The 16,251-nt window shown below is 42.3% G+C and overlaps 1 protein-coding gene across 1 annotated transcript in view; it reads left to right on the top strand.

Moving 5' to 3' along the window:
* The window catches only part of IQGAP2 (IQ motif containing GTPase activating protein 2), a 274,610-nt gene that overhangs the window by 124,718 nt on the left and 133,641 nt on the right, over positions 1-16,251 (top strand). The window lies entirely within an intron of this gene.

The following is a 16,251-nucleotide window of genomic DNA, read 5'->3' on the forward strand; positions in this document are numbered from 1 at the left end:
GCATGTGGGTGCTTGAGGCAGCTCGCCTCCGCTCCCCGCTTCACCGCCCCTCCAACAGGTTTCATCTCCGACGCTCTCTTGGTGGTTCGTCCAGGTGGCTGAGCTGGAAACCCCGCTGTCAGTCACTGAGCCCGGATGATTTCTGCTTCCTGTCAGAGGGGGAAACTGTGGAGCATTTGTCTATGCGGAGGGTTTATCTCCTGCTTTTCAGCCAGTTTCTTTTTGTGTCCATCACTCGTTTTCTCTCTCCTCTTTCCTAACTGGACATAATATTCAACTCTGGAATTTGAATTCTGCTTTTCATACTACATAGAAGTTTACTTTCTAGTTTCTCCTTGTTTTTCTCCCACAAAAGCGCCACTTGTCATTGCCTTTTTCCCAAGGTGGGTGGGACAAGATTGCTTTTTATTTGTGTGGACTTTCACTTCCCCCTCTGGAAGCGTTTGTCACAGAGAAAAAAGTTTTCTCTATTTCTTATGTTTATTTCAGTATAGAACAATGATGAAATTGTTAGACAAGTGAAATGGTACTTAATTATCTGTCTGGAAATTCTTACGCATCTGAAATGCTCTCTGAGCAACAAGTTACCGTGGATGGCAATTAGGGTTCCTGGTTCCCACACATGCTCCAGGGGCGGCTCCCGCAGACCCTGCTTCCTAGCTGGTCTGGAGGTGCCCCTTCTGCCTCCTCTTGCTTCAGTGGCCACTCCACCCCAGGTAGCTGCTGTTCGGACCCAAGAACTAGCACAGAGTTAAAGAGACCAACTTCTGAGAAAAGAACCTTAGTTTTAAAAAATGGTTTAACCTGCCTTCGTCGTTAAGGTGTAAGGACTTCGAAGCACCAGGGGCCCCTGCTTGCAGATAGACCACAGGGGCACAGGGGCGTCTGTGCTTCTCAGAGCCAAGAAATGTCACGACACGAATATGGGGATATTTGGCAGAGGCAGAAGTCCCCAGTTGCCTTTGGTGCTGGGCAGATATGCTGGTTGGCAGGGCTCTGATTAATTATTAATCTACATATATTAATAAAATCAAGCGAGCACAGCTGCAGATACTGCCCCCTGGTGGGATGCTTCCAGTTGAGCTGGGAAGAATCTAGCTAAGGGAACCCAGGGTGTACCTTTGAGAGGAAGGCTCCTTGGATTACTATTGGTTCTGGTATAATTGGAACATTTTAATTTGTAAGCCTGTTTTGTAATAGTAAGTGTCTAGAGTGGATGGTTGCTTAATTAAGTGCTTTAAAATTTTTATTTGGTCATATATGCACATGGTATAACATTTTTTTAAAAAAGTACACAGTGGAAATTGTCTTCTTTTTACCCAGTTCCCCTTCCCAGACATAGCCACTTTTGCAAGTTTCTTTTGTGGGTTTCAAAGTATAATTTCTGAATAGTTATATTTCTGTTACTGCATATATAACTGTACAAACACACACATATACATATTACTCTACAGTTGTGTAACACAATGGTGTACACAATTGGCAACATGATTAAATCTTGTTGATTATTTCCTGCATTCTTTTAATCTTGTTTTAAACAGAGGGAAATCAGAACCTGGGGCTCAACAGAAATGGTTCTTGTATAAAGCAACTACTGTTTGGGAGCATGAGACATGTGACAGAGAGGAAATGTCTAGATGTCTGAAATTGTAGCAGTTGACTCCAAAATCTTAAAACCACAACCCAGGTGCAGAGGTTGAGCCAATCACACCCCCAGGGTGTTTAGTGGTCTCATTGGTCACATGGTGGGCGGTTACTGCTCTGAGCTAGATCCCCTAAAACTTACTTCCTTTTATCTCTAGTTCACTCTCATCGGCAACCATTCAGATGTGTATTCTGTTCCTTAATTTTTTCACTAGGCTCTGAATGTTCCATCTTTGTTGGTAAATGTGCATCTAGTTTGTTGCTACTTATCCTTGCGTGGCAGAAGTGAGATTTTGAAAACAGTTGAAGCATTACAATGACCTTTACCCCAATTTTTATTTTTATTTTTTTAATATAAAAAAATTTAGGGCAATACTTTCCTTTTATTTCTCCCCCTTAATATTACAATTAAGATGTTTTTAGGTAGCTTACAATTATCTATGAACTTCATTTCAGGAGAGTAAAGGGGTTGTAGCAGAACCTCTGGGCTGCTCTGATTGAAACAGAACCCACAGGCCGTTTAGTTAGGGACCCGATTGCCCGCCACCAGAATTACAACTCTCAGTACTAGAGTTTAGTGAAAAAGAAAAAAAAAAGAACTGTTTATTTAACAGTTAAATAGATTTAGATTATTTGCGGATTTCTGCTGTTGAGTTGAATGTTCTTTAAAATACCCACAAACACATAGTTCTGCCTCCCCCTACCAAACCAGGCCAGCCTTAGAAAAGTCAGAAACACTGTTTCCCCACTTCCTAGGCACAGTTCAGCTTTACCAGTAGCTGCCAATCACTCAAATCTGATTGGGGAGGTCCTTTCTACGCCATGGTGCCCTCCAGCTCTCAATGCAGAACTGTGTGGATTCTCAGCCTCCTTGTAAACTGCCTTCTTCCTGCAAACCACATGGATCTCCTCTCCTTCTCAAAACTGCATGGCAAGAGCCTCTTATAGTGGCCTGGAGAGCCCTCTCAAAACCGCATGGAGAACTCAGCTTCTTTAATCCACATGGAGAAGGCCCTTTCACCAAGCCGCATGGAGGGGGCGAGAGAGAAAGAGAGAGAGAGAGAGAGCGCAAGACGAGAGAGCCAGAGAGAGCGTGAGACCGAGAGAGAGAGAGAGAGACAGAGACAGAGAGAATGAGAGAGAGAGAGACAGAGACAGAGAGTGAGACCGAGCGAGAGAGCCAGAGAGAGCATGAGACTCCGCTAAAATGTCCGCAGCTGCTTATATATCGCTGACTGTGTCCTCTGACACAGTGGGTGTTGCAACCAGTTCTGACCATTCACAGAATCCTACTCAGACTCTGTAGGCTCCTTCCATACCATCCCACAGTTCAGGACTCCTCTCATCTTCTTGGGCCTTGGAAGTATCAAAGCCATTTTGCATAACAAAGACACTAGCAACTAGCCCCAGGCATGCAAAGGTGTCTTAAAGCTGCTTCCTTATCCCCATCCCCCAGCCGCAAACCCTGGGGTTTGTTTTTGGACACCCCTGTTTCTGTAACAGGGTGAGTTACAGAGTTGCTGTAGAAAAGGAGAGTGTTGAACCTGATAGGGTTGGGAAGCATCTATTTAGGGGTCCAAAGAGCATGTGAAAGCAGAACTTTGAAAGAAACCTTGAACATTTTTGTCAAGTCCACAGGCCCCCTGGACTCACCCCCCTCTACCACCCCTGTAAGACTTTGGCACCTTGCCCACAGCAGTCACTGTTTGGGCCCTTGCAGCCCATTCCAAGACATCATGTGCCTGGGTGGATTTTCTGAACTAGGATGGGAGCTGTGGCCATAGTGTGAGGAAAGAATCCCTAGGGTTAATCTTAGGTATCTTAAGATTTTAAAGACACAGAGAAGTTTTAAATATTACAAAAAGAAAAAGGAAAAGAATTTGCACCTATATATTTTGTCATCTATTCATGTCTTTTTTTGTTGTTGAGAATGCTTTGAAGCCACATTAAAAAAAGGAGAGAAAGGAAAGAAGAAATAGCACCTTTTGGAAAATTGTGTTATTATTATTACCGTATTGTTGAGGAATTTACATCTATGACTGTCATGAAGCCCAGTGACGTGTTCTGACAGTAACTATACCCCACTCTGGACTTTCTCATGATAACCACTGTCTTCTCTACCTCAGCTACAAACCCAGACTCATGTGGCCTCAATATCTGCCCTCCTATTCCTGGAAGATGCCAAAGCCAACTATGTAGGAGGTTTTCTCAGAGGAGAACACAACTTTGTCTTCCCAGACAACAAACCCTCTACTTCACTCTATGAAGCGGATAGCAACCCAAACCACAGCCAGACTGGGACCTGCACAGGCCTCAACACCAATTTTTCTTTTATCTTAACTTTTATTCATCACAAACAACACTTCAGGACAAATTCAGGAAACCCTAAAATACCACGAACCTAATATATTAATTTCTTAACTTTTAAATATGCAGGCACACCTGACATAGAACAAAAAGTCATGTATATTTGTGTCATTGTTTTATTTACTTTATTACATCAACGTTACTTCATTTTGCTAAGTTGTCTTCATAAAATTCAATGGTTGAAGCTTCACAATGTCGTCTGTGAAATAACTTGTAAGTTGTTTCTTTGTAATATCACTGTGACTTAACACCCTCGTGTGTCTAGGGTTTTTTTGTTTTTGTTGTTTTTTTTTTTCTCTTACATTATTTAGCCAGAAGAGATGTGCATTAGGGGATTATGCAGTTAAGGAGAGAAATTATTGTATGGCTTATGATGCAAGTTGCCTCTCAATGTTTTTCCAGAAATGAATCCAAGTATCATATTTTATTTAAAACATCCTTCTTTTATTTTTAGAGTGTTATACTTAGAGCTGTTGCCATAGGAATTGACATCAAATGCCATGGTGGTCAGCTGAGAAACAAGGAGCTCCAGGTTCTCTGTCGTCAGAAAGAGTTGCAGAGCTACCATCTGCTACCTGTGTTGTGCATCCCTTCTCTTCCATGTCCCTTCTGGCACGAGCGCAGTGCTGGTTTCATCATCCAGCCTTCCGCTCGCTCGCTGTGGTCTGGCTTGTCAGGGGTGAACTGGTGGGCAGCCCTGCTTCGGTCTGGCCCGGGGCGTGTGAGAACTGTGAACTACAAATACAGACACATATGGAAAAGGATGGTGCTTGGGCTGCATCTACTATCTGCTTGTCATCCTCTTCCACTGGAGGGCTATTAGAAAGTGGCTGGCTGCTTGTAAAGATTGTGTGCTGGTGAAGAGGAGGAGGAGTGGAGAGTGGGAGACATTTGCAAGAACATATGTTGGAATCCTTTCATTCTCCCCTTAGTGACAATGATTGATGACATCTAGTGAGTCCCCGTTTGTCACTTTCTTGGTACAGCTGGCGGTGGGGGTGAGGGAAATCAATAAAGATTGGGCAAGGGCCCCAAAGGAAGGGGCTCTTGATATGGTACTGAAATGACATTTCTCACAGTTAAACTTTTCAATAGTGTCTCCTTGTGCTATTACTTCACTACTGAGAGCTACTCTCTTTTGATCTTTTAGACTCCAGAAAAATCAGTCTTTCTATCTCTTCCTTATTCTTCATCTCCAGGAAAGGGTTACCTTTAAGCACAAGATTCCTGTAGTTTAAGGGGAAGTGAAGAAGGAAGAAAACCCATACTGGATGCAGCTTGTGCCGATTAGGTTTCTTATATTTTGAAATATGGCTTGGCTTTAGGTATGGCATTCTCTTGGTGTTCTAGAATGTCCGGTCCTTAAAAATTCCATATTGAATGTTTGGTTGGGAAGCAGGAAAGTGCTGTAAAAAGAGTTGCGAGTAGGAAGGAGTCGTGGCAAATTAGATACGTTTACAATGGTCTCACAGAGAAGGAAAACTCTGACTCCAAAAAACCTCCGCTGCCTTGCGGCATACCTCTTCAGGGGAAAGGCTAAGGGAGTAAACCCCGACAGAAAATCCGGAGCCGGAGTCCCTAAGGCGGTTTGACGTTGTAGTCAACACCGGCAACTCCTGCGGCGCACCTGAAGCCAAGCTGTATTGACTCCGTCTTTCCCTTGGACCCTTCAGCTGCGAAGAGAGGGGGGGTCTACTGCATAGGCAACAGCAGACCCTCCATATTACCCTGCCCAGGCTCTGTAGCTTCAGCGTCATCGCAAGATGTCGATTCAACACGGGAGGAGACAGATACCGTGTCACTCCCGAGTCGGACTGCACAACCATTCTCGGCGGTGCAGATAGACTCTTAAGAAGCTACACCATCGTCTCTCGAGACGGACGGCTGCCGCCGCCGCCGCCGACAATGGTCTCATTAAGTTTGCTGCTTTTATTTTCCTGCCTATGTTGGGGCACATAGATGCTTAAAAGTGCGAAAACAGTGATTATTTTGTGGTTAGATCATGTGCACAGTGCAGACAAACCCCGGAAGAAGAATCTGCTTCATCAAGCCTTCAGTTGTTATTTAGGCCAGAATTTATGTAGAAGCCTCAGATGAGGGTTGATTTGCCAGGAAGCTGCTGCCAACAACTTTCGGTTCATTCTTTACTTTTTCTCTGCACCCCAACTCGTGGTTATCTTGCAAAATAGAGAGCGTGTTGAATGGCTGTTGAACATGAAGGCCCTGTCCCGCCTGTGGCAAGTTCCAGGAAAGTCAGGCTGACAGAGCCCAGTTTTTGAGTTCAGTTCTCCGGGGCAATTTGGTCTGCACGGTGTCCTGTGCTCTCTAGCCTCCACCCAGAGGCCTTTGGACCTTACACACTCACGTCAGTGTGGCCTTGCTGCTTAGGAGCCTAGTGAAGGCAGGGAAGACGCTCTGGGAGACTGTGTGCCGTCTGAGGGATCCTCTGGAGCATGGCTCTTTAAACTGATGCTCCCCTGCCTAATTCCTTTTTGTGAACAGCTGTTTCTTGAACACCTGTCATATGCAGGGGATTTTCTAACCAGGTGACTCCACACCTGGTATCTGTTTTAATTCTCATCACATCTCTGTGAGGTCACTGGTGTTGTACCCATTTTTCTGAAAGGAGGAGATTGCGGCCCAAGTTGATGGTTGTGTGACACGGTTGTCACCGCTAGGAAGTCACGGACCCAAGTTTGAAGCCAGTTTTTTTGGGAACCCCAAGTCCAGTGCTCAGCAGCATTTTATAGGCACCCCTGAGAGTGAGAGCAGCCTCGTCAGCCAGTCCCACAGAGGCTGTTCGCCTTCAGCTTTTGTTAGCACACAGGTGCACCTTGCTTTGGGAAAGCAGAGTCTATGAATATCAGAACTGTTTTATTCTAGTATTAGAGGCGGCTTTGATGTGAGTTTCTGCTTAGGAAGTGAACGTTCTTAGGATGGAGGGTAAGCCCTGTTCATCACCTTCATCCTGAAGGATCTGTCTGAGCGGAGTGGAGTGTGGAGGCTAGGTGTGCTCCGCAGGGAACAGCCTGGGCTGAAATCTCAGCTCACTGGTGTATAACTTTGAGCAACTTACTGAGCTCTCTCGGAGCCTCCTTCCTTTTCCATTAAAGGGGAACGATAGCCATCTGCCTCATCAAGTTAGTGTGGGAATATATTTGCTCATGCAAGTGCCAGGTACCTGCTAAGCACTGGGCCACGTGCTAAGCAAATGTGAGCTGCCGTGGCTTGTCTTTGGCATTGTTGGTATTGTGGGAGCCCTGTAATCATGGAAAACTGGCTCATAAACATAGATAAATATTTGTATAGCCCCTACTAAGTACCAGTTAAGCATTTAACTTGTATAAGGCAATAGAGTGTATGTGTTGGAAGGGCGGGGGTGGCGGGACTGTGGATGGCTTGGCTTGGGTTAGCTAAGGGAATACTGCAGACTGGGGAGAGGAGAAGGCATGTTTCACACGGTAAAGTGCTGGTTTAGTTGCTGCCATGCGGGGGACAGCTAAACAAACGATATGGAAGGACAGATGTGAACAGTGAATTATGTTGGCAGTCGGGCGAAGAGTGGTTCTCAGATATGGCAGGGAGCGATAAAGACTATGGTTGCTATCACTGAAGCTGCTTGTTATGTGCCAGGCGCTGTTCTCATGCTTTTCTCCCATTAACTCACAACACCCCTCTGAAGCAGCATTATTATCTTTCATTCCCAATTTACAGATTAGGAAACAGCACAGGCAAGTCAATTCCCAAAGGCACACAGCTGGTAGGTGGCAGAGCTCGGGTTCCATCTCAGATGTCTGGTTCTACAGTCTGTGCTGTATGCCTGCCTCTGGAGACAGAATTTTTGCTTGTACGGAATTTACATTCTAAGTGGGTGAGACAGTCAAACAGATAAATGTGATATAACCTGCCAGGTAGCAATAAATGCAGTGAAGAGGAATAAAATTGGGTAAGGGGTTTTAGAGGATGGTGGGGATTGATGTTTTAGTTAGTGTTTTACTTGCTTGGGCTACCATAATAAAATGCCCTAGACTGACTGGCTTAAACAATAACATCTATTTTCTCATGATTCTGGAGGCTGGAAGTCCAAGATAAGGGTGTTGGTAGGATTATTTCTTCTGAGGCCCCTCTCCTTAACTAGCCAGGTGGCTGCTTCTCCCTGTGTCCTCAGCGGTTTTCCCTCTGTTCACAGCCCTGGTGTCTCTCTGTCTGTCTTAATCTCCAGTACACCAGTCATTGGATTAGGACCTACCCAAATGGCCTCATTTTAACTTAATCACCTCTTAAAGACCCTTCTCCAAATACAGTGACATTCTGGGGTACTGGGGTTAGATCTTCAACAAATGAATTTGGGGGAGCACAGTTCTGCCCATAACACTCTGCACTTGGACCATCAAAATTTGTGTCCTTCTTATCTAACATCATAGAAGCCCCAAAGTCTTAACCCATTCTAGTATCAACTCTAAATCTCACCTAAATATCATCTAAATCGAGTGCTGGTGAGCCTTGAGGTATTATTCATCCTGAGCCCAAAATTCCTCTTCAGCTGCCAGCCTGTGAAATCAGGCATCAAAATACAATTATGGGACAGGCAACGATAGACACTGTCATTCTAACAGGGAGACATTGGAAAGAAGAAAGGGGTCATGGATCTAAGCAAATCCAAACCCTAATAGGGCAAATTCCATTTGATTTTAAGACTAGAGAGTAATTTCTTAGATGCTCTGTCCTTTGAGCCTACCAGGGTGGTGGTCCTTCCTTCCAGGTGCACTGGGCTGCAGCCTGGCCCACTGAAACCTAGGAGGAGACGGAATGTGGGCCTGTCGGGGAATCGCAGCCCATTAAGCTCTGAATCACCTTCAGGGTCATTTTTACCCCTTATCTTGATAGATAACACAGCCAGATAGTTCTGTTGTTCCATCCCATAGAATCCCCCAAATCTGAGGGTACACCTTCATTTTTACCGTCTCTGTCCCCTTTAGTTTATGTTTCTGCTGGTACAACCCCATCTCTGTTTCTGGCTTTTGCTGAGATGGGTGATTAAATTGATGAGTCCTATTCTTTATGCAGTGATTGCCCAGCTGCACCTTTTATGTTCTCTCCCTTTCTTATTTTGTGCAATATTGATAGGTTGAGAATTCTCCAAATCTTCTAGTTCTGATTCCTTTTTGCTTAACAATTTTTTCTTCAATTTCTTTGTCTGCTCTTGCATGTACTATGAGCAGCAAAGATGATCCTAGTTTTGCTCTTGTATGTGTCCCTTATTTTGTGTGTCCATCAGTGACATTTGTTCTTCTTTACTTTCTAAGCTTAAAGCCAGGCTGTTGACATGGTTAGAGGTACGTGAAAAGGCATATGTACTTCATGTTTTCCTTAACAAGGAATCCTTTGGTTAGGCGTCTCAACCAACATGTTTTAAAAGAAAGTTTACAGTGTTTTCTTTTTGTCTTCTCCTACTTCCATCCGTCATCACAAACTAGATTAAATCCCTCTACCACCATAAGACTCCATTTGGACTCAAGTGTTAAGTACAATCAGCAAACAAACTCTTGCTTCTTATACATTGAAAAGAACCAGGACCTTTAGAATACACTGTATTTCATAACTGACAATAATACATGCTCATGGTAAAACATTAAGATGCCCACCTCAGTTGTGCAAGGTGTGTTCCCCTGTACCCCTGTTCCCCTGAGCTAATAAGGCTGATAGTATTGTGGTGGCAGTTCTGCAGCAGCCTCCAGGGAATGAGAAAGTTTTACTGTGAGGACTTCATTCAGTCCTTCTTATGTTTTACTCTCTATTGGTCCAAAAGGTGGCCAGTTACACTTTACATATAAAAAAATATCTGGTCTTTGTTTTTATTCTTTTGTAAAACATTTCATGTGCTGATTTACAAAACACTTAGGGAGAGAAAGTGACCTCTAACACTTGAAACTTCATGGAACAGGGCACAGCATTGAAACAGGGTTTTGTGCAGAAAAAACACCCTTTCTGGGTTTTGGCCAACAGTTCTACTTTCAGGACATTTACTCTCTCCAGTGCTGTATGATAGGGACCAAGATTTATAGTTGGTGATTTCCTGAATAACAACTCAGATAGCAAATGCCTCAGTGAAACAACTTTCATATGCTCTGCAAGGCACCAAGTAGCATAATGGCATGGGTCATTTGTCTTAGGATTTTCATGAGTTTGATTTTTTTATCTCTTGGAGACAAAATGACATTAATTATTTTTCTTTTTGGCCTAATGCTAAAATTGGAAAAATGTCACCTTTATCTCCCTTTCATCCTTCTCCCAGCATCCTCCCCCTTCCTCCTTCTTCTCCCAGTCTCCTGTGGATCAGACCTTGTACTTTTAACAGAGCTACTTAAGGAAACTACCTGAATTCAAAAAATAAAAATGAAAAAGTCAATGGGAGACTGCTTAAATGATAACAATAAATTTCTTTTACTTCCCTTTTGCTTCTCTGTGTCTGGTAAGTGGTCCAATTTTTTCCTGCAGAGAGAAGAGAAAACAAGCAATACTCATAGGAAAGTAGCCCCTCTACCTGGAAAGGAAGGTGTTCAATGACAGCACTTAAGACGCTCGTAAGAAATGGCTTTGTCTTTTGCTTTGGGGTGAGACCTTCACATACTGGTGTTGTGGTTCAGTAGGAATAACCAACAGAAGGAACAGGGAAGAGGCAGTAAATGCAAGCTCAGCAGGAGGACACACAGCCCTCTGTGGATTTTTAGGTCAAATCTGAAGATAGATTTTTGGATGACATATGAAGTATTTCTAGCTTGATTTTATGTATTCATACTTTCTGGGCTATCATACATAAATCACAGACATATAAATCATTGGAATAGAATTGAGAGTCTAGAAATATCTTTTCACACTTGTAGTCCATTGATTTTCAGCAAGGGTGCCAAGACAATTCAGTGGGATGGAGTATAGTCTTTTGAACAAATGGTGCTGGGACAATTGGCTATCCACATGCCAAAGGATGAATTTGGACTCCTACTTCTCACCATATACAAAAAATAACTCAAAAAGGATCAGCGGCTTAAATATAAGAGTTAACACTCTGAAGCTATTTGAAGAAAACATAGGTAAATATTTGTGACCTTCAGTTATGCAATGGTTTCTTAATATGACACTAAAAGTACTAACAACAAAAGAATAAATAAGTGGGACTTTGTCAGATTAAAACATTTTTGTGCCTCAAAAGACTACATCAAGAAAGTGATAAGCCAACACACATAGTGGAGAAATATTTTCAAACCATATATCTGATAAGGGACTTGTATATTGAATATATAAAGACCTCATAACTTGATTATAAAAATACAACCCAACTAAAACATGAGCAATGGGCTTGAATAGACATTACTCTATAGAAGATATGCAAAAAGGCCATAAGCACATAAAAAGATACCCAGTATTATTAGCCATAATGGAACCAAAAATCAAAGTCCTAATGAGATATCACTTTGCCTCTACTAGGAAGGCTATATTAAAAAAGACAGATAATTATTGGCAAGGAGGTGGGGAAATTAGAATCCTCATACACTAATGGTGGGAATATAAAATATTGCAGCTGTGTTGGGAAACAGTCTGGAAGTTTCTAAAAAGATTAAACATTCTACTTCTAGGTATATACCCAAGAGAAATGAGAACATATGTCCATGCAAAAACTTCTATATTAATGTTTAAGCAATGGTACTTACACTAGCCACAAAGTGAAAAAAACCCAGATGTCAATAAACTGATGAACAGATAAAGAAAATGGGATATATTTGTACAGTGGAATGTTATTCAGCCATAAAAAGGAATGCAGTACTAATACATCCTACACCATAGAGAAACCTTGAGAGCATTATGTTAAGTAAAAGAAGCTAGTCACAAAAGACCACATATTGTATGATTCCATCTATATGAACTATCCAGAATAGCCAATTCATAGAAAGAAAGTAGAGTTGATGGACTGGGAATCTGGGGGTAAATGGGACATGACTGCTAATGAGAAGAGGGTTTCTTTTTGGAGTGATGAAAATGTTCTAAAATTGGTAATGGTGACAGTCTCACAGCCCTGTGAATATGCTAAAAAATTATTACATTGCACACTTTAAATGGGTGAGTGTATGGTGTGTGGATTATTTCTCAGGAAAATGGTTAATAAAACAAAATTGTATTACAATGTCATTGAATTCCATTATAATTTTAGATTCATAAACTGAAACAAGTGGCCTGTTTCCAGGACATCCAGCGATCACAGAGCCAGACTTCCTGAATATCAGGCCAGTTGTCTCTACATTGTGATTGTTGGAGGAAGTTTGACCCCAACAGATCATAAAAAAAAATCACACTTAGAGTTTTTATTGGTTTGACCAGATAATGCTAGTCTGTGAAGTTGGGGGTGGCAGTAGAAGTTGAATTCTTTTTCATGTAAAGACTCTTTGAAACGCTGTCTTGGTTTGCAGGAGTTCTTGAGAAGGTGACCTTATTAGAATAGGCTCTAAGCTTCCCTTATCTAACTATTGCTTACAACAGCACCCACAGAGGCAGCCTAGGCCACTTACTCATTATTATTATTGTTTGGGGGTTTTTTGGTTTTTTTTTTTTTTTTTAGAGAAGGGGGATGGGAGGGAGGAAGAGAGGGAGAGAAACTTCAGTGTGTGGTTGCCTCTTGTGTGTCCCCAACTAGGGATCTGGCCTGCAACCCAGGCATGTGCCCTGACTGGGAATCGAACCTGCAACCTGTTTGATTTGCATGCCAGCACTCAATCCACTGAGCTACACCAGCCGGGGCTTATTATTAATTTTTTAAAAAGAGAGAGGGAAGGAGAGAGAGAGAGGAGAAAAACATCAGTTTGTCGTTTCATTTACTTATGCATTAATTGGTTGATTCTTGTATGTGCACTGCCTGGGGATTGAACCCACAACCTTGATGTATTGGGACAATGCTCTAACCAACTGAGCTACCTGGCTAGGGCCAGGGCACTTATTCTCATGGAATAGATGACAAAGAACAACGAAGAAGTTCTAAAAGAAAAATGCAACCCCAGGGAATTTACTCAACTCTGACGGTGTCTATACTATCCTTTGACCTTATACTGGAAGAGTGACCGCCTGTGCATCTTCAAACTCTTACTACCCTGGAAATAGCCTTGAGTGTTTTGTTATCACTTTTGTTTTACATGGGGCTGTGGGACTGGCCTGGAGGAGTCCTTCTTCTGTTTCATGAGTTTTGAAAAGTTAAAAGTTGAAATGGGAGGAACAGAAGCCCCTGGCAATTTCTTTATGTTTTTCAATTGCTAAGTGTGTAGCCTTGGGCTTTTCTGAACCTCAGATTATCATCTACAGATGGCAATCCTAATAATACCTCTTCCATATGGGGTGACCTTAAAGATTAAGTGATAATTCTCATAAGATATTGAGTCCAGGTTCTAGCACAGAATAGTGCTCAATAAATACTAGTTATCGTTGATGATAATAACATCATGTTCTGACTTTCAAGGCAGTGAAAAGAATATATCTCCATTGATGCCTGAAGTTGCACAAATGCTACGTTTGCAAGTCTTTGGCCCTATCCTAAAAGATTTTAACTGTGAGGCTTGGAACATTATTATTAACACGTTGTGTACTGGGATATTTAAATGCCTTTTAATCCTCTGTTCTGGCAAGTTCTTAAGATTTAAATACGGTTATATGGCTAATATTAATGAAACGACTTCACAAAATTAACAGTTAAGCTACTACTATCCTTAATTAATTTAAAAAAAAGCAAATGAAAAATTACTATTGAATGTCTAAATAACCTTATTTAATTGTTTAAAATTACGCGATCAAATGGCGAGAATTCTCGCCATCCGAATGCAATGTGTTAAGCAGGCAGAATCTTTCATTTAATAACAATTTATTGGGTACCCACTATATATAAACATGTTGGCGGCACAAGGGATTATAAGGAGAAGAAGAGGTGGCTTTTGCCTTTGAGCAGTTTATACTGTCCTAAGCATTAGCAATGGCTATATTTTAAGTAGGGTGTAGCTAGCCTAAGCTTTTGGTATCATTAGTGTTTTAAGCCAAGTGCACATATATTCTGATATAGACAAAAATAAATGTGATTATCTTTTTTTAACCAGCTCAAGTCTAATATATCATACTTCACGCTTGTTGGTATTTTAGCTTCCAGACCCTCGCTTCCAGTTGACAACCTTTCTCCCCCAACTCCTGCCACCGTTGTCCATTTACCTCTCCCCCACCCCTCACGCATGTACCCCAATTATAGGGTTGTTATAAAGCAATTATATATTGCTGTGTGAAAAACAATTTCCTAAAAATTTTAAGATAATTAATTGAAAATAGATTGTTTTTTAATGTGAAATAGCATAATTAATGCTATAATTTATAGTTTAATTAGATTAGAAAGTCGGTCTACTGTAGTGGCTTTTAACCTGGCCAGGTTTTTATTAAAAAGGCAACATTATGGTTTCTTAACTATTTTTAAATTTGTCAAGTCGATGGTGCTCCTACTTTAGTTTATTTAAAACAAGGCTCCTATGAACCAGACATTTCTTATTTACCTTGTGTATGATACGTGAAAGCCAAGTTCCTCATCTCCTTTTACCTGTCCCTGTTTTTCCAGCCTCACGGTCCTGATAGAATGTTAGAGCTGGGGTATCATTCCATCATTCTCAGGTTCTCCCCTTTAGCAGAGGAGAAAACTGAGGCCCAGACAGGTTGGGGAATATGTTTGGGGTCTCACAGTGGGCGGAGCCCCTGGCCCCTTAACACCAGGCCCTATCCCTGGCTGGTAACATTTCTCATTCCTTCTACCCCATTTTCTAAGCTGTCACCAAGTCCTGTTACTGTTCCCTTCAAATGTTTCCTGGTTTCCTCCCTTCCCATTTCTGCCTGTCTAATCTTGTCCCTCAGCTTTTCACAGTGGGGAAAGCCTGACAGAGCACTTTGTCTCTGGGACATCCATCATACAAGACTAATTTTCTCTAATTACCACTGTCAGCCTGTCACTCCTCTGTTTCAAAGCTTCAGGAGTTCCCTGCTTCCTGTGGCAGCAAATAGTGACACTTCTCATCTTGTGCTGAGTCCTCCAGAGCCTGACTGCCCTGGATCCACTCAGCTGCGTTTCATTTCTCCTCCTAAACCCTGGAGGCCCAGGTCTTCTCTGGGTTTTCTCCATGAGTCGGCCGTGTGTCATTTATGCCTTCAGCCTGGCCTGCTCCCTGGCTCCAGTGTTCCTCCTGCCTTTCCAAGTACTCGTTTTTCTAGACCCAGTCCGTGTCCCACCACTTTTTCAATGTTTTCCCTATTGCTCCAGGGATAATCCTCCCCCCTTGTTCCCCAACTTTTTCTTCTTACGCACTAACACGGAGCTTTGGGCATAATAGCCTCTTGTATATGGTTCTCAGGCTTTTCTTGCAATTGCATTGCTTTCTCAATTATATTTAATGCTCTTTGAAGGCAGAGCTTATGTTTCTATTTTTCTCATATATTCCATGTTTTACAGTGCCTAATAAGTGGTCAGTAAATACTCTTTGCCTATTAGGGGCTCTTTGAGCTTTTAAAGGATGCTGTCCAGAGCTACAAGCAGTTCAGACATTTTATAGTGTTCGCTGCTTGGATCAGGATCAGTTGTTAATATTGCAGAACAGTGCTCCAGTGTCTGCCAAATGTCGATAGGATCAGCCGCTGTTGTGTTAACGATCCTCTGGGGGTGCTGGCTGTATAGATATTGTGCTCCCAGTAACAGTTTATGGTTTGTTTGTAGATAGGTTGCAGGGAGGTGGGGGGGCTCCCCCACGGAGAGCCTGCACACCTGCCTCTTGGATCTGATAATAGGGAATAGTTCCTGGAGCATGGATAGGAATGGCATTATCCTCATAATTCGGGCAGATTCTCGGCACACCAGTGTGAAATGGGAACTGGCCTGGCTCCCCTTCCACTGTGTGTCCTTGAGCCAGTAATGACCTTGGTGCTCTCTTCTCTGCAATACTGGCATCGTGTCCTAAGATTTAATTTGATCTTGTTCTGAAATATTTTTTCAGAACCCAGTAGATACTCTACTTCCCGAAAAAGTAAGTGTGTTGTAATAAGTTCCTGATATCAGAAAAAGGAATGTGTGTTAGTTAAAGAAGACCATGTCTGCTTTCTGAATGTTGATGTTCCTTTCCATGCCTTCCTACCTTTCTTGAGAGTCATTTCTGGACTGAGGCAATTGAGGATTTTACAGCACCT

Source organism: Furipterus horrens, unplaced genomic scaffold, assembly GCF_987537825.1.
Source record: "Furipterus horrens unplaced genomic scaffold, mFurHor1.1.pri manual_scaffold_5, whole genome shotgun sequence".
Classification (NCBI taxonomy): domain Eukaryota; kingdom Metazoa; phylum Chordata; class Mammalia; order Chiroptera; family Furipteridae; genus Furipterus; species Furipterus horrens.